The sequence below is a fragment of the Gopherus flavomarginatus genome, chromosome 1 (assembly GCF_025201925.1).
Source record: "Gopherus flavomarginatus isolate rGopFla2 chromosome 1, rGopFla2.mat.asm, whole genome shotgun sequence".
Lineage (NCBI taxonomy): Eukaryota > Metazoa > Chordata > Testudines > Testudinidae > Gopherus > Gopherus flavomarginatus.
In genome coordinates, this window is record NC_066617.1 from 237,417,114 (window position 1) to 237,435,013 (window position 17,900).

Sequence of the window (17,900 nt, forward strand, 5' to 3'; positions counted from 1 at the left end):
GTTCACTGCAGCCAAGGCTCTGACAGTAGCCCTTGATTGACTGATCCAACTGTGAAGCTGAAAGGCCATTTTCAGTTTTCAGAATAGAGAGGATGTGTGAAAGACAAGATAAATAAGTTTACAAATGCAGCAACCAAATAAACATTCTGCCTCAAAAGAGAAGGCTGATTTCTCTTTAGAAAAACACACACTCCTGAATTTTCTCTGTGAGCACTTGTTCCAGGCTTCCAACAGAGTCCTTGCCAAAGATAATGCAGGTGGAAAGATGAGTTAATGGTTTATACAGTTTGAGATTTGATGCACTCTTCCATCTGTCAAAGCCCACTGACATAAAATCTCACTGTTTTAATTTGTGCCTCCAGCATCCAATTCAGCCTGAAATGATGTCAGTGATTTGCCCTGCCCTCAGTACTGTCATTCTTATGGTAAGAGTTCTGTGCACTCATGCTGGGAGACTTTTATCAGACATATTAGTGTGCATTTGAAGGATCATTAGCCAGCAGTAGCGGGAACATTCCAGGTTTCTTAGCCTAGAAACTCATAGCTCTGCTGGAAAGTATGCTGAGCCACTGTTAAGTGCACTATAAATTTACAACACAGAGGGGTTGCTTTGTAAGATTTAAGAGAAATGGTGTGTATTCATGGAGTAAATCTATCATGATTTAAGTACCACCCATAAGAAGTTGAGAGAATGTGCATTTGATATTAGGCTTTTAAAAGGTGTGTGTGGGGGTGGGGGGGGGGATTAGAAGGAAAGTGTGAAAATTTCTGTTTTTGCTTTCCTAAACAAGGAGTTTTCTTTCATCTGGGGAAAGATTAGGAAAAGCCTTTCAGTAGAATCAGAGTTGATGGTATGTGCACAGACTGTGATATGAAAAACATATGAAGTAATCCTGACCATATGAAAAAATCTGGAGCTAGATGTATGGTTGCGTCCTGACAGATGTAATGGGTTTATCCACAATAATGTAGATAATGCTGGTAGAGCATTAATGGTTTGAAGATTAGAGATAAAGTGGTTAAAAGAAATAGATTGACTGAAGTTTACGGGTTCTTTTGATTTGGAAATAACAGAAAGTGCATTGTAATGTAATGTTTTTGTTTTTTAGCTTTTGTTTCCATGCAGACATTAGTATATAATGGTACTGTGATGCCAGCCATCAAGACAGCAATAGAATAAAGAAGCTACTGCTTCAATGAGCTCTTGAAAAGAGGGCTTAAATGTGGGTTATATTTACAGTTGATCACGCTCTTAGATTTGTAAATGTCAATATTTCTGGTGTCAAAAAGCAAAGATTGGCAAGAACAATTGGATTAGGAACATGGGAACTGCCATATTGGATCAGGCCAGTGGTCCTTTTAATCTAGTATCCTGTTTCTAACAGGGGCCAGTTCTAGACTCTTCAGAGGCAAATATGGGAAACTCTGCAGTTATGGAATAATCTGTCACCAGGGAAAATTTCTTCCTAGACCCCATTAGGCAGAGGTTGGTTTATACCCTGAGGATATGGCTACACTTACAGCTTTCCAGCGCTGGTAGTTACAGCTGTGTTCGTACAGCTGTGTAGGGCCAGCGCTGCAGTGTGGCCACACTGACAGCTACCAGCGCTGCAGTGTGGCCACATTTACAGCACTTGCAGCGCTGTTGGGAGTGGTGCATTGTGGGCAGCTATCCCATAGAGCACCTCGTCCCATTTTGGCACTGTGGCTTGTGGGAAGGGGAAGGAAGTGTGGGGGTCTTTCCGCTTCCTGTTCCAACGCCCCGTGGTGCTTTGCTGCACATTCCGAGCACTTTGGCGGCATTGTGATTCTGCAGCGCTATTTCTGAGATTTTTGTTATAAATGGAGCCTGAGCTGCTGAGGACCTTGCTGATGAATGTTGCCAGCACCTCACGCATGACAGTGGAGCTATTCCTTCAGCTGCAAAGTGACAGTGAGGAGTCAGACGATGATATTGAAACGCCTGACGCTGAAGACACTCAATTGCTTGTGGCAGTAACAGACGTGCTCAGCACCGTGGAATGCGCCTTTGGGCTCGGGAAACCAGCACTCAGTGATGGGATCATGTCGTCCTGCAATCCTGGGATGACGAGCAGTGGCTGCAGAACTTTCGGATGAGAAAAGCCACTTTCATGTCACTGTGTGCTGAGCTCGCCCCTACCCTGCGGCGCAGGGACACGAGATTGAGAGCTGCCCTGCCAGTGGAGAAGCGGGTGGCTATTGCAATCTGGAAGCTGGCAACTCCAGACAGCTTCCGATCGGTGGCGAACCAGTTTGGAGTGGGAAAGTCCACCGTTGGAATGGTGCTGATGCAAGTTTGCACGGCCATCAATCGCACCCTGCTAAGAAGAACTGTGACTCTTGGGAACGTGCAGGACATTGTGGATGGCTTTGCAGAAATGGGTTTCCCTAACTGTGGAGGGGCAATAGATGGGACGCATATTCCTATTCTGTCACCACCGCACCTGGCATCAGAGTACGTTAACTGCAAGGGGTATTTCTCCGTGGTTCTGCAAGCGCTTGTGGATCACCGTGGGCATTTCACTGACATTTATTCAGGATGGCCTGGAAAGGTGCACGATGCACGCATCTTTCGGAACAGTTCCCTGTTCAGGAGGCTGAGGGCCGGGACTTTTTTCCCAGACCGCAAGATCACAGTAGGGGACGTCGAAATGCCCACTGTGATCCTTGGAGACCCCGCTTACCCCTTAATGCCATGGCTCATGAAACTGTATACAGGGAAGCTTGACAGGAGCAAGGACCGGTTCAACTACAGGCTGAGCCGGTGCAGAATGACTGTGGAGTGTGCTTTTGGCCGTTTGAAAGCCTACTGGCGTTGTCTTTATGGGAAGCTAGATTTGGGGGAAAGCAGCATCTCTGCTATTATATCCGCGTGCTGTACCCTCCATAATATTTGTGAAGGGAAGGGTGAAACATTCAGTGAGGAATGGACCTCCGAGGTTCGACCCTAGAGGATGAATTTGCACAGCCAGAGAGCAGGGCTACTAGGGAGGCCCAGGAAAGGGCTTCAAGGATTAGGGATGCTTTAAGGGAGCAATTTGATGCTGAGAGCCAACAGTAATGTTTGGTGCCTTTGCTGTGCTTTGTTCTACCTTGGGGTACAATATTTACCACTTCCTGCAATAATAAAACGTATTGAAAAAGACATAAAATCCTTTATTCAACATACAGTACATAAAAGGCAAGGGGGGTTAGGGTGGTGGACTGTACATTCAGAGGTTTGAATATGTCCTATTTGGAATACTGTTCAATGTCTGCTGAACTTCAGGATTACTATGCTGCAGGATAATGGGGGTGGAGTGCACAGGGTAAGAATTATAGTTATCAGGGCTGGTAGGTGATCGTACAGGTGTTGGGGGCAGATGGGAGTAATAAGAAACTGGCTGCTGGAGATAGTTGTTTTGTGCAAATACTGGGGAACAAGAAAGAGAGCTTTGGGAGGGCTGTGGGTTACCACGGTACATATCTGCCTTGTAATAACCTTAGTCCCAGATTTGGACCTTAGCGTCCAAGATATGGGGGTTAGCATGAAAACCTCCAAGCTTAGTTACCAGCTTGGACCTGGTACTTGCTGCCACCACCCAAAAAATTAGAGTGTTTTGGGGCACTCTGGTCCCCCTGAAAAACCTTCCCTGGGGACCCCAAGACCCAAATCCCTTGAGTCTCACAACAAAGGGAAATAATCCTTTTTCCCTTCCCCCCTCCAGGTGCTCCTGGAGAGATACACAGACACAAGCTCTGTGAACCCAAACAGAGTGAATCTCCCTCTCTGTTCCCAATCCTGGAAACAAAAAGTACTTTCCTATTCCCCCAGAGGGAATGCAAAAATCAGGCTAGCAATCCAACACACAGATCTCCCCGATTCCTTCCTCCCACCAATTCCCTGGTGAGTACAGACTCAATTTCCCTGAAGTAAAGAAAAACTCCAACAGGTCTTAAAAGAAAGCTTTATATAAAAAGAAAGAAAAAATAAGTACAAATGTTCTCTCTGTATTAAGATGATACAACACAGGGTCAATTGCTTAAAAGAATATTGAATAAACAGCCTTATTCCAAAAGAATACAAATCAAAGCACTCCAGCACTTATATTTATGCAAATACCAAAGAAAAGAAACCATATAACTTACTATTTGATCTCTTTGTCCTTACACTTGGAAACAGAAGACTAGAAAAAAGAAACTACTTCTCCAAAGCTCAGAGAAAGCAGGCAGCCAGAAAACAAAGACTCAGACACACAATTCCCTCCACCCAAAGTTGAAAAAATCCGGTTTCCTGATTGGTCCTCTGGTCAGGTGCTTCAGGTGAAAGAGACATTAACCCTTAGCTATCTGTTTATGACACGCCCCCCAAATTGCAGACAGTGGGGAAGCTCACTGGCGGCGATTTCCTTCTAGAACTTGAAAATAAACAGATTACTACAACACATGCACCTTTACATATACTACTAAGTATATAACTAACAGACTTCTACATTTTAAGAACACTTTTTAACTACTGAATTCTGGGAAACTCTCACGGGAGAGTGCATCAGCTACTTTGTTAGAAGCTCCTGTGATGTGTTGAATTTCAAAATCAAAATCTTGGAGAGCCAAACTCCAACGAAGAAGTTTCTTGTTGTTCCCCTTGGCAGTATGAAGCCACTTTAGTGCAGCATGGTCAGTTTGTAGTTGGAACCGCCGTCCCCAAACATATGGGCGTAGCTTTTCCAGGGCGTACACAATGGCATAGCATTCCTTTTCACTGACTGACCAGTGACTTTCCCTCTCAGACAGTTTCTTGCTGAGAAACACGACAGGATGGAAGTTGTGATCTGTTGCTTCCTGCATGAGCACTGCTCCTATACCACGCTCAGATGCATCTGTGGTTACTAGGAATGGCTTGTCAAAATCCGGGGCCCTGAGCACAGGGTCAGACATGAGCGTTGCCTTAAGTTGGGTAAAGGCCTTTTGACACTCATTAGTCCACTTAACTGCATTTGGCTGGGTCTTTTTGGTCAGGTCGGTCAGTGGGGCAGCGATTTGGCTGTAGTGTGGTACAAATCGCCTGTAGTATTCGGCCAAGCCTAAGAAGGATTGGACCTGTTTCTTTGACCTTGGGACAGGCCACTTTTGGATAGCATCCACCTTGGCCTGTAGGGGGTTTATGGTTCCTCGACCCACCTGGTGCCCCAGGTAAGTCACTCTGTTTTGGCCTATTTGACACTTTTTGGCCTTAACAGTTAGTCCTGCCTGCCTGATGCGCTCAAAGACCTTTTCCAGGTGTAGTAGGTGTTCGGCCAGGAGTCTGAAAAAATGGCCACATCATCGAGGTAGGCAACTGCAAATTCTCCCAGTCCAGCTAGTAGACCATCTACCAGCCTCTGGAAGGTGGCGGGTGCATTTCGAAGGCCGAAAGGAAGGACATTGAATTCATACACCCCCGCATGGGTGACGAATGCTGACCTCTCCTTGGCAGGTTTATCTAGCGGTACTTGCCAGTACCCCTTGGTTAAGTCTATTGTAGAGATGAACTGGGCACGTCCCAACTTCTCCAATAGCTCATCGGTACGTGGCATTGGATAGTTGTCCGGACGAGTTACAGCATTTAGCTTACGGTAGTCCACGCAAAAGCGTATTTCCCCATCTGGTTTGGGTACCAGAACCACTGGAGATGCCCATGCACTGGTAGATGGGCGGATTATACCCATCTGCAGCATGTTCTGGATCTCCCGTTCTATAGCAGCTTGGGCATGAGGAGACACTCGGTAGGGTGGGGTTCTGATTGGGTGAGCATTACCTGTATCAATGGAGTGGTATGCCCGTTCAGTCCGTCCTGGGGTGGCTGAGAACAATGGGGCGAAGCTAGTGCACAGCTCCTTGATTTGTTGCCGCTGCAGACGTTCCAGGGTGGTTGAGAGGTTCACCTCTTCCACGCCACCGTCTTTTTTCCCGTCGTAGTAGACACCGTCAGGCCACTCAGCATCCTCTCCCTGGACTGTAAACTGACAAACCTGTAAGTCTCTGGAATAGAAAGGCTTGAGAGAATTAACATGGTACACTTTAGGCTTTAGTGAGGAATTGGGAAATGCTATGAGGTAGTTTACAGCTCCCAGGCGCTCTTGGACCGTGAATGGCCCTTCCCATGATGCTTCCATCTTATGGGCCTGTTGTGCCTTCAAGACCATAACCTGGTCTCCTACCTTGAAGGACCGATCTCTGGCATGTTTGTCATACCAGGCCTTTTGCTCTTTTTGAGCATCCTTTAGGTTCTCTCTAGCAAGGGCTAAAGAGTGTCGGAGGGTGCTTTGTAGGTTGCTTACAAAGTCCAGAATGTTAGTTCCTGGAGAAGGCGTAAACCCCTCCCATTGCTGCTTCACCAACTGTAATGGCCCCTTAACCTCGTGACCATACACAAGTTCAAATGGTGAAAACCCTAAACTGGGATGTGGTACAGCCCTGTAGGCAAACAGCAACTGCTGCAACACTAGGTCCCAATTATTGGAGAATTCGTTGATGAATTTTCGTATCATGGCCCCCAAAGTTTCATTGAACCTTTCCACCAGGCCATTGGTTTGATGGTGGTATGGGGTGGCAACCAAGTGATTCACCCCATGAGTTTTCCACAGTTTTTCCATGGTCCCTGCCAGGAAATTAGACCCTGAATCTGTAAGGATGTCAGAGGGCCAACCTACCCTGGCAAAGATGTCTGTTAGGGCCAGGCACACAGTGTTAGCCCTGGTGTTGCCTAGAGCTACTGCTTCTGGCCATCGGGTAGCAAAGTCCACTAAAGTCAGTACGTACTGCTTTCCTCTGGGCGTCTTTTTTGGGAAAGGGCCCAGAATATCCACAGCTACTCGCTGAAATGGGACCTCAATTATGGGGAGTGGCTGGAGAGGGGCCTTGACCTGGTCTTGAGGCTTTCCCACTCTTTGGCATACCTCACAAGACCGGACATACTTGGCAACGTCCTTGCCCATCCCCTCCCAGTGGAAGGACTTCCCCAACCGGTCCTTGGTTCTGTTCACCCCAGCATGGCCACTGGGATGATCATGGGCTAAGCTTAAGAGCTTCTCCCGGTACTTAGTTGGAACCACCAACTGTTTTTGCGGCTGCCATTCTTCCCGGTGTCCACCAGAAAGAATTTCCTTGTATAAAAGTCCTTGGTCTATAACAAACCGGGATCGATTAGAAGAGCTGAGAGGCGGTGGGGTGCTCCGTGCCGCCGCCCAAGCTTTCTGAAGGCTGTCATCTGCTTCCTGCTCAGTCTGGAACTGTTCCCTTGAGGCTGGGGTCACCAGTTCTTCCTCAGACTGTGGACTTGGGCTTGGTCCCTCTGGAAGTGATGTAGGTGATGGGGTTGTTTCCGTTGCTGGTGAACCGCTCTCCGCTGGTGCACCTGAGGGTATTTCAGGCTCTGGCTGAGCCTTTTGGGTATGGCTGTCTTGTGCTTCTGCCAGTTCTGGCTCGCTGGCGCCCTCTGGCGTTGAGTTTGAAGATGGGGTTGCACTTGCTGGTGCTGGTTGCTGTTCCAGTTCCGGGCCTGGGACTGGAGATGCTGTGGCTGTTTCAGTGGTAGGCATGGAATCCGGGTCCACTACCTCTGTCTGGGTCTCTGGTAACACAGACGGGGCCTCTGTGGACGGCTCAGGAACAGGAATGGGTCTGGAAGCTTGCCGGGTTTGGCTACGTGTAACCATTCCCACTCTCTTGGCCCGCCTCACCTGGTTGGCCAAGTCTTCCCCCAGTAGCATGGGGATAGGATAATTGTCATAGACTGCAAAAGTCCACATTCCTGACCAGCCTTTGTACTGGACTGGCAGTTGAGCTGTAGGCAAGTCTACAGCTTGTGACATGAAGGGGTAAATTGTAACTTTGGCCTTTGGGTTGATGAATTTGGGGTCAACGAAGGATTGGTGGATAGCTGACACTTGTGCCCCCGTGTCTCTCCACGCAGTAACCTTCTTTCCGCCCACTCTCAAATTTTCCCTTCGCTCCAAGGGTATTTGAGAGGCATCCTGGCCTGGGGATCTTTGGTGTGATGGTGGTGTAATGAATTGCACTCGCATGGTGTTCTTGGGACACTTGGCCTTGATATGTCCCAGTTCATTACACTTAAAGCATCTTCCATCTGATGGGTCACTGGGCCGAGGTGAGTTACTGGAGACTGGTGAGGTTGAAGGGTAGGGTATCTGTGGCTTTACTTGGGTGGTATGTGGGGTCTTTGGCTGTCCTCGGTTGTAGGGTTTATGGTCTGTGTGCCCCCTGGGGTAATCGTTCCCCTTGACAGTAGCTTTCTTGCTTTCTGCCAGTTCCATCCATTTGGCTCCAATCTCCCCCGCCTCAGCGATATTCTTGGGGTTTCCATCTTGTATGTACCGTGTGATGTCTTCAGGAACACCATCCAAGAACTGCTCCATTTGTATGAGGAGGTTCAGTTCTTCCAAGGTTTGAATGTTGTTTCCTGTTAGCCAGGCCTCATAGTTTTTTGCAATGTAGTAGGCGTGTTTGGGAAATGACACCTCGGGTTTCCACTTTTGGGTTCTGAAGCGCCGACGGGCATGATCTGGGGTTATCCCCATCCTGTATCTGGCCTTGGTTTGAAAAAGTTTATAGTCATTCATTTGGTGCTTAGGCATTTCAGCTGCCACCTCTGCTAAAGGTCCACTGAGCTGTGACCTCAATTCTACCATGTACTGGTCTTCGGGAATGCTGTACCCAAGACAGGCTCTTTCAAAATTTTCCAAGAAGGCCTCGGTGTCATCACCTGCCTTGTAGGTGGGAAATTTCCTGTGCTGTGGAGCAATATTTGGCGCCGGGTTGTTAGGGTTGGCTGGCACATGCAGCCCAGCTTTTGCCAACTCCAGTTCATGTTTCCTCTGTTTTTCCTTCTCTTCCATTTCTTTTTGTTGCTTTTCCATTTCTCGGCGGTGGGCCAACTCTTCTTCTGCTTGTTTCCTTCGGTAGGCCACCTCTTCTTCTTCTAGTTTTTTTTTGTGTGCTGCCTCCTTGGCTGCCTCTTTGGCTGCCTGTTCTCTTTGGTAGGCTGCCTCTTTGATCTGTTCTTCTCTTTCTTTCATCTCCATCTCTTTTTGTTTTATTTCCAGTTGTCACCTGTGTTCAGCTTCTTTGATTTGTTCTTCGGCGTCGATTTTTGCCTTAGAAGTCATGGTTCCTGTTTTCTTGTGTTGGGGTGCCCTCCGGTGTTTATCTTCTGAACTGCAGGCTCTGTTCCCTCCTGGAGTCAGCCTAGCAACAGTGCTTTTTTCCTTTTCTCTCTCTAGCTAATGTTCAATGAAGGGAAACCAGAAAAACCACTTTATTTGCATGCCTATAAGTGCTGGTACTTGCCTCCTAATGGGAGGGCTATTGCATGACAAAAGACCCTTAACATGCAAGCCACAAACTGCGAGAGAGAGCAGAAAAAAAAATTCTCTCTGGTTCCCTTTTAAAACCAACTGCTTCTCTCTGCTAAAAAGCCCTTAGCAGAGAAAAGAAAAATATAATATTTCTACTGGCTTCTGGATTCTGTCTATCTCCCACCAGCTGCCACTCATGTAATAACCTTAGTCCCAGATTTGGACCTTAGCGTCCAAGATATGGGGGTTAGCATGAAAACCTCCAAGCTTAGTTACCAGCTTGGACCTGGTACTTGCTGCCACCACCCAAAAAATTAGAGTGTTTTGGGGCACTCTGGTCCCCCTGAAAAACCTTCCCTGGGGACCCCAAGACCCAAATCCCTTGAGTCTCACAACAAAGGGAAATAATCCTTTTTCCCTTCCCCCCTCCAGGTGCTCCTGGAGAGATACACAGACACAAGCTCTGTGAACCCAAACAGAGTGAATCTCCCTCTCTGTTCCCAATCCTGGAAACAAAAAGTACTTTCCTATTCCCCCAGAGGGAATGCAAAAATCAGGCTAGCAATCCAACACACAGATCTCCCCGATTCCTTCCTCCCACCAATTCCCTGGTGAGTACAGACTCAATTTCCCTGAAGTAAAGAAAAACTCCAACAGGTCTTAAAAGAAAGCTTTATATAAAAAGAAAGAAAAAATAAGTACAAATGTTCTCTCTGTATTAAGATGATACAACACAGGGTCAATTGCTTAAAAGAATATTGAATAAACAGCCTTATTCCAAAAGAATACAAATCAAAGCACTCCAGCACTTATATTTATGCAAATACCAAAGAAAAGAAACCATATAACTTACTATTTGATCTCTTTGTCCTTACACTTGGAAACAGAAGACTAGAAAAAAGAAACTACTTCTCCAAAGCTCAGAGAAAGCAGGCAGCCAGAAAACAAAGACTCAGACACACAATTCCCTCCACCCAAAGTTGAAAAAATCCGGTTTCCTGATTGGTCCTCTGGTCAGGTGCTTCAGGTGAAAGAGACATTAACCCTTAGCTATCTGTTTATGACATGCCTGCATGGCTACGAGAGACTCGAAAGACTCAGTTTGGCGAGCCAGGAGGCTTATCATCTACTTTGAGGGTTTTTTGCTAGCCAATTCCTTTCTCCTGCTTTCTGTTTGCCTCCACTCATGCATTTTCTCTCTCCATTCATACATTTTCTCTCTCCATTCCTGTGTCTTCCTACTTTCTCTGTTGTAGTGATTCATAACTGATTTGATCAATTCTTCTTTTGATTTTCTGGGATTTCTTCTCAAGTTCTGCAATCGACGTGAGGCCGGTGATCCGGCTGCATTAGTCAAGGTCACTAGAAAAAAGAAAGATAGAGCCATGTAATACACAGAGGCTACATTGTTTATTATCACACAGTGAAGGAGTTTTTAGACTTTTGGTAGCATCCTTCTCACATACCTCACATAACACAGAGAGGCCAGGGAAGCGAAGGCATGGTGAGCAATGGGATGAGTGTTTTTCCCCCGAGTTCCCCTTGGGAGGGGGAATTGACCGATGGGTCACTGGGGTTTATCTGCACTGGGTACAGGACGTAGCTGGTGTCCTGCACAGGGGACAGTAGTGAACAGGAAGGTGGCGAGCTGCTGGTGGGGGGGAGAGGGTCCGCCTTAATGCCGTCCTGCTGGTGAGGGGGGGGAAAAGCACAGCTGTGCTGGCTGCCTGCCGGGAGGGGTGGGGGGAACACCGGAGCGCATCGCGGGGCTACCAACGTGCTTGGAACACCGGAGTGCACCGCGGGGCTGGATGCCTGCTGGGAGGGGGGGGTGAACACTCGAGCGCACCGCGGGGCTGGATGCCTGCTGGGAAGGGGGAGGGGAGACCGGAGCGCACCGCGGGGATAGCTACGTACTTGGAAGCGGAGGGGGGGAGACCGGAGCGCACCGCGGGGATAGCTACGTGCTGGGAGGGGGGGAGGGAACACCTGAGCGCACCGCGGGGCTGGATGCTTGCTGGGAAGGGAGAGGGGAGACCAGAGGGCACCGCGGGGCTAGCTAAGTGCTGGGAAAGGAGGGGGGTGACCGGAGCGCACCACGGGGCTGGGGAGTGGGACCGCAAACCTGGCGCCCTGCACTCAAGTATCCCTAAATTCTCAACAGGGTTTCCTACTGCCAGATATATCACCGCTGCATGTTACCTGGGAAGAGAGGGAGGGTCTTCTACAGCAATGTGGATTCCACCCTGGCCCCTATGCAGCTTGCCTGTGTGCAGCCATGGTCCCCCCACCCCTCGCGGCACAGTGGATCGGACGAGTTAGCCTGACCGGGACACGGACCACGGTGGCTCTCCCGATCAACTTGAGAAAGCAAATTGCAAACGCTCTGGCTGCAACTTTTCAAGAGATTACCGAGGCTGATTACAGAGACGTGATAGAGCAAATCAATGGGCTATTCCACGTTTAGGCATGCATGCAGGCAGCCATAACCCAAACCCTCCTCTCCCAAAACATAAAAATCTACTTACCCCAAGCACGCTCCTCAGTTTCTTCCTCACCAGCAACTTCCTGCTGCTGCGACTGGCTAGCCTCCTCCTGGCTTGAGAAGAGCTCCTGGCTGCATGCCTCCTGGGACTCCGGGGTGTCTCCCGCCACACCAGTAGTCTCACTGTCGGCTTCCTCTACACCCTCTCCCACTTCTCCCTGCTGTGAACTCTCCATCGTGGTCCTCGGATTGGCAGTGGGGTCACACCCAAGTATGGCATCCAGCTCCTTGTAAAAACGGCAGGTTGTGGGGGCAGCTCCTGAGCGGCGATTTCCCTCACGGGCTTTGCAGTAAGCACTCCTCAGCTCTTTAATTTTGACCCTGAACTGCAACGCATCCCGTTCATGGCCCCTTCTCAGCAAGGACTGCGATATCTGCCCATAGGTATCATAATTTCTCCTTCTGGAGCGCAGCTGTGCTTGCACAGCTTCCTCACCGCAAACACTGATGAGGTCCTGCAGCTCTGAATTGTTCCATGCTGGGGCTTGTTTGGGGCGTGGAGGCATGGTCGCTGATTGATTGAATGATTGATTGCACTCCACACCTGGCTGAGCAAACAGGAAGGGGATTTTTTAAATTCCCGGGGCATTTAAAGGAGGGGTCAGCTGAGCCCAGGGCAGTGGAGTGTGCATGATTACCAGAGAGGCTTCTAAGGTATGCTGGGATACCTCCTTATGCCACGGAGGTCAATAAAAGCGCTGGTGGGTGTCCACACTTGCTGACCAGTGCTGGATCCCCTACACCCGAGGCTCGACCAGGTGTACAGCCAGCGCTGCAACCAGGGAGTTGCAGCGCTGGCCGTGCTTTGCAAGTGTGGCCACATCCTAAGTTGCAGCGCTGTAACCCCCTCACCAGCGCTGCAACTCTGTAGTGTAGCCAAGGCCTGAGACACGCAAGCTTATATCCCTTCCCAACTCCTGGTTTCAATTTTTTTTAAAATCCTTAATACTATAATGCAGTGTGTTCCTTTTATGATTATAAATGCCTAAATTAAAATACTTCTCAATTTCAAGCATAGAATAAACTTTGGAGAGACAGGTATTTTCCCTTGAGGATAACACTAAATTGTCTTATTAAATAATTTGTATCTACTGTGTGACAATTGATTATAGTTGAGTCAGTTACATATAATGCCCCTTGCACTTCTTTAACTTTTTTCTTCCTGTAAATGGCTAATGGGTCAGCCTGTACAGTACAGAGAAATGGCTTAGATCCCCCTCAGATCTGCTCTCCTCCTGGACATTTGTATCAGTTCCATTTGTTAATGAAGGGGAGTGAGTTTGATTACTGTGTTCTAATTTTGCACAGTTGAATTGCTGAACTTGGTCTGCCAAAGATGAATTAGAACTCTTTCCCAAGGAAAGGACACAGTATTGTCACTAGCGACTGAATTATTCCACTGCATGGCTTCGAGTAGAATGAGGAACTTTCCTTAGGAAACATTTGAATCTTGCCTTATATATCCAACTTTATCTGCATGTCCCTGATCACTGGGAAAAAAAATGTGTGCACTAAAGTGAAAAAAAGAAAGCTTCCCCCCACTCCGCCCCCCAAAAAGATACTTATTAAGGCTGGCATTCTGAAACACTAAATGCTTCTTTAACTTAGCTTTGTCTGCTTCAGTGAACATTGTGTTCGGAATCCGGGATATTCACACTGCAGACCCTGAGCAAGCCTTTTCTTTAGAGCTATTTGGGCACAAAAATAATCCCTTCCTAGAACCTTTTGAAAAAACAACTGAACTATGCAGACTAATCAACTGTAAATCTTTGCCATCTAGAAAGCAGTTGATTAAGTAGCATCTAACAGTAGTCCAATCATCAGTGAAGCAGAGTTGATCAGATGTTTTCAAGACAGACAGTGCCTCTGAGAACTAAGGCAAATTAGCAATAAGACTGCTTCAAAGTAAATAACACATTTATCACTTTAAATCTTTAGACAATCTTCCCAGGTCTCTGATTATCCAGGTCTCTCTAACTTAGTATATAGTACTCATTTTTCAATAAATTTTCGCTCCATAATTGGAAAAAATGCAAAAAGTGCAGCTGTCCTTTGGATTTCATTTTTCTGGGAATATTTTTAGTTCAGCAAACTCAGTTAACACTGATGTGAAAATTAATAGCTTCACTGAAGTCAGTAAAATTATCGTACAGTTACATCTTTGCAATTCAGATCAGAGTCTTGCATTTATCTTATTAAACGTAGAGGCATGTTTTAAACATTATTCACTAGATCCAAAACAGCACAGAGTATTCTAGTTGAAGTGCCTGATCCTGCTTTCCTCTTTTAGAAAAGAACTGTAGGATTAGGTTGCATATATTCACCTTTAAGTGACGAAGTTGAAATATGGTTGAATTGACCTTGTTCATAATATTTTAGTACAGCATGTTCAAGCCATTGTATAGGGACAGAACCTGAAATACATACCTGCCTGTATCTCAGCTTTGGCTTTCATGGATGTTTTGCTTGAATAAAAGCCCATTGACTTCAACGTAGGATTGAATTTTTTAACGAGCTTCAGGTGGTTCACCACAGAAGTGCTCTTAAACCTCGGTAATAGGTGAGGTATAAAAACCTGGAGAGATTAAACATTATTATTGTGCATAGAGCAAGCACGCTGTCTTTAGGAGTTCTCAGGCACACAGAGGACTGGGGCCACAGCTTAAGAGAATGAAGTTGCACTCCCCATTCCAGCTAACCAGCACAGCTGGATGACGTAGTGGCTGGGGGCAGTTGCCCGATATCCTCTCTCTCCTTTTTCAGTGCCTAGTTCAACTAACTGCTCTACGCAAAAGAATAAATGGACGCAAATCTGACATCAGGAATCATAACATTCAAAAACCAGTGGGAGAATTACTTCAACCTCTCTAACCACTCAGTGACAGACTTGAAGGTGGCAATTTTGCAACAAAAAAACTTCATAAGCAGACTCCAAAGAAAGACTGCTGAACTCGAATTAATATGCAAATTAGATACAATTAACTCAGGCCTAAACAGAGACTGGGAATGGTTGGGTCATTACACTAATTGAATCTATTTCTCTATGTTAAGTTCTCCTAACACCTTCTATGAGTCATCTTAATTATCACTTCAAAAGTTTTTTTTTCTCCTGCTGATGATAGCTCATCTCAATTGATTAGACTCTTCCAGTTGGTATGCATACTTCCCACCTTTTCATGTTCTCTGTATGTATAAATATCTCTTGTCTGTGTGTTCCATTTTATGCATCCGAAGAAGTGAGCTGTAGCTCACGAAAGCTCATGCTGAAATAAATTTGTTAGTCTCTAAGGTGCCACAAGTACTCCTGTTCTTTTAACTCTGCTCTGTCCTTGTACTCAACTGAGTGTGGAAACTGTGATTCGCTCAATTCTGGGGGCAAAGAACAGGGACACTCCTTGTCCTTACCCCTACACACCTGCATAGATATGAAGCAAAGTCCATCCCTAAGTGAAAAATGCAGGATTTTGTCTCTAATGACTATTACCACATTAATTTAGTAAGACATTACAGAGTTAACTGCATTTGCACATACAGAAGTAATGTAAGTAAATCTGTGAGCACCACGAAAAAAAGAGATGATTCTGAGAGATGCACCATCAAAGGCCCATACATCACCGATTCTAAGCAGATTTGCTGATTAGGCTTCATGGAAGAGTTCTAGGGTATGGCTACACTCGAAACTTCAAAGCGCTGCCGTGGGAGTGCTGCCGCGGCAGCACTTTGAAGTGTGAGTGTAGTCGCAGTGCCAGCACTGGGAGAGAGCTCTCCCAGCACTGCACGTACTCTACCTCCCTATGGGGATTATCTTGCAGCACTGGGAGCCGCGCTCCCTGCGCTGCGGCACTGTTTACACTGGCGCTTTACAGCTCTGTATCTTGCAGCACTCATGGGGGTGTTTTTTTCACACCCTTGAGTGAGAAAGTTGCAGCGCTGTAAAACGCCAGTGTAGCCAAGGCCCTACTTAAAATCAACAGCATGATATAGACCAAAGTTATTAGATCTGAAAGCTGATCTTCCTTAGCAGTTCTTCCTTACTAAGATTCTCACCGTAAGCATTAAAACAGGCATTTTTTGTTCTTAATCTAATCATAAGTTTTTACCTATCGCAGCAGCCTGAAGAGCTTAAACCAACAGAGGCAGGAAAAAGGTAGCCACTGGATAATCTCCCTGCAGTGTATAACTAACCAAAAATGTATCATAAAGACTTAGGTATGGAGCTAAAGCAATAACAGGAGAACATTTTGGGTCAGTTTTTCCACTGTCTTCAGCATTGCATAGCCATTAAAACTTGTGAAAAATGGATGTGAAATGGTATTCCTGAATTTCGAATGAGAGTCCTGATTTGCTATTGCACTACATCCACTTTGCACAGGATAAATTATCACACAAGGTGCAATTCAGTGGAGAATCTGGCACATTGACACTTATTGGATTGTTATATATGTATTTATTTAATATTTAGGCTAAATAAATTGCTTTTTTGACATTCTCAAGATATGGAATCTTCAGTTCTAGGAGGTACTGGCAAGATCTACGTTTCTGGAATTAAAGAAAACATGTGACAACTACTTGATATCTATACACCAATACTGCCACACCACTGGTGCCTCTGTTCGTACATGAGATTAGTCACTTAACTGTTGCGTTACTTTTTCATATGCTTAAGTCTGAACATATTGCCACACCTGGGGCTGGGAAGAAAAGAGATGACTAAGAGGGGATATGATAGAGGTGTATGAAATCATGACTGGTGTGGAGAAAGTAAATAAGGAAGGGTTATTTACTCCTTCTCATAACACAAGAGCTAGGGGTCACCAAATGAAATTAATAGGCAGCAGGTTTAAAACAAACAAAAGGAAGTATTTTTTCACATAGTCAGCCTCAGGAACTCCTTGCCAGAGGATGTTGTGAAGGCCAAGACTATAACAGGGTTAAAAAAAGAACTAGATAAATTCATGGAGGGTAGGTCCATCAGTGGCTATTAGCCAGGATAGATAGGGATCGTGTCCCTATCCTTTGTTTGCTAGAAGATGGGAGAGGGTGACAGTGGATAGATCACTTGATGATTACCTGTTCTGTTCATTCCCTCTCGGGCACCTGGCATTGGCTAGTGTTGGAAGACAGGGTACTTGGCTAGATGGACTTTGGTCTGACCTAGTATGGCCATTCTTATGTTCTTAAGAAATTTCCCAGGCAGAGCATATTGCCAGGAGTCTGGTGGCGTTAAGCAGGGATCATTTGTGATGATCAGATGAAACGTATCATAGTATACAGACAACTTCCTACAACTGCAAGGTGTGGATAGTAGTGGACATAGGTACTTCCCATCTTCTGCTCTGCTGGTTGTTTCAGCATTCGAATGTCTGGCTCAAGCTACTATACAGTAGTTTGTTTACTTTGGGTACGTCTACACTACCCGCCGTATCGGCGGGTAGCAATCGATTGCTCAGGGATTGTTATATCGCTTCTCATCTAGACGCGATATATCGATCCCTGAACGCGCTTATATCGATTCCGTAACTCCACCAACCCGAACGGAGTTACGGAATCGACAAGGGGAGCCGCGGACGTAGATCCCGCGCCGTGAGGATGGTGAGTAATTCGATCTTAGATACTTCGACTTCAGCTACATTATTCACGTAGCTGAAGTTGCGTATCTAAGATCGATTTTCCCCCGTAGTGTAGACCAGCCCTATGTCTTATACAATAAATCAGAAAATTAAATGACTACCACCAACAGAAGACAAAGGCTTGGTCTACACTTAAAAGTGATGTTGGCATAACTGTGTCAGTCAGGGATGTGAAAATAAACACACACGTGACCAACAGATCTATGCCAGCAAACCCCCCAGTGTAGATGCAGCTATGCCAATGGAAGAGATATCTTTCATTCAATGTAGCTAATGTTGTTCGAGGAGAGGGTGTCCTTACTGTAACAAAAGACTCTTTTTGTTGGTGTAGGCTGCATCTGCACTAAGAGGCTATGCCTGCATAGGTTC

General features: G+C 46.3%; 1 protein-coding gene and 1 long non-coding RNA gene across 2 annotated transcripts in view; one reads left to right on the plus strand and one right to left on the minus strand.

The window, feature by feature from the left end:
* The window catches only part of ANOS1 (anosmin 1), a 194,478-nt gene that overhangs the window by 51,954 nt on the left and 124,624 nt on the right, over positions 1–17,900 (plus strand). The gene's annotated exons all lie outside the window — the stretch shown is intronic.
* On the minus strand, positions 3,157–12,000 carry LOC127056780 (uncharacterized). Its single transcript, XR_007775911.1, has 3 exons — positions 11,885–12,000; positions 10,422–10,718; positions 3,157–3,487 (listed from the first exon to the last, which is right to left on the minus strand). It is a non-coding gene; the product is annotated as an uncharacterized LOC127056780 (long non-coding RNA).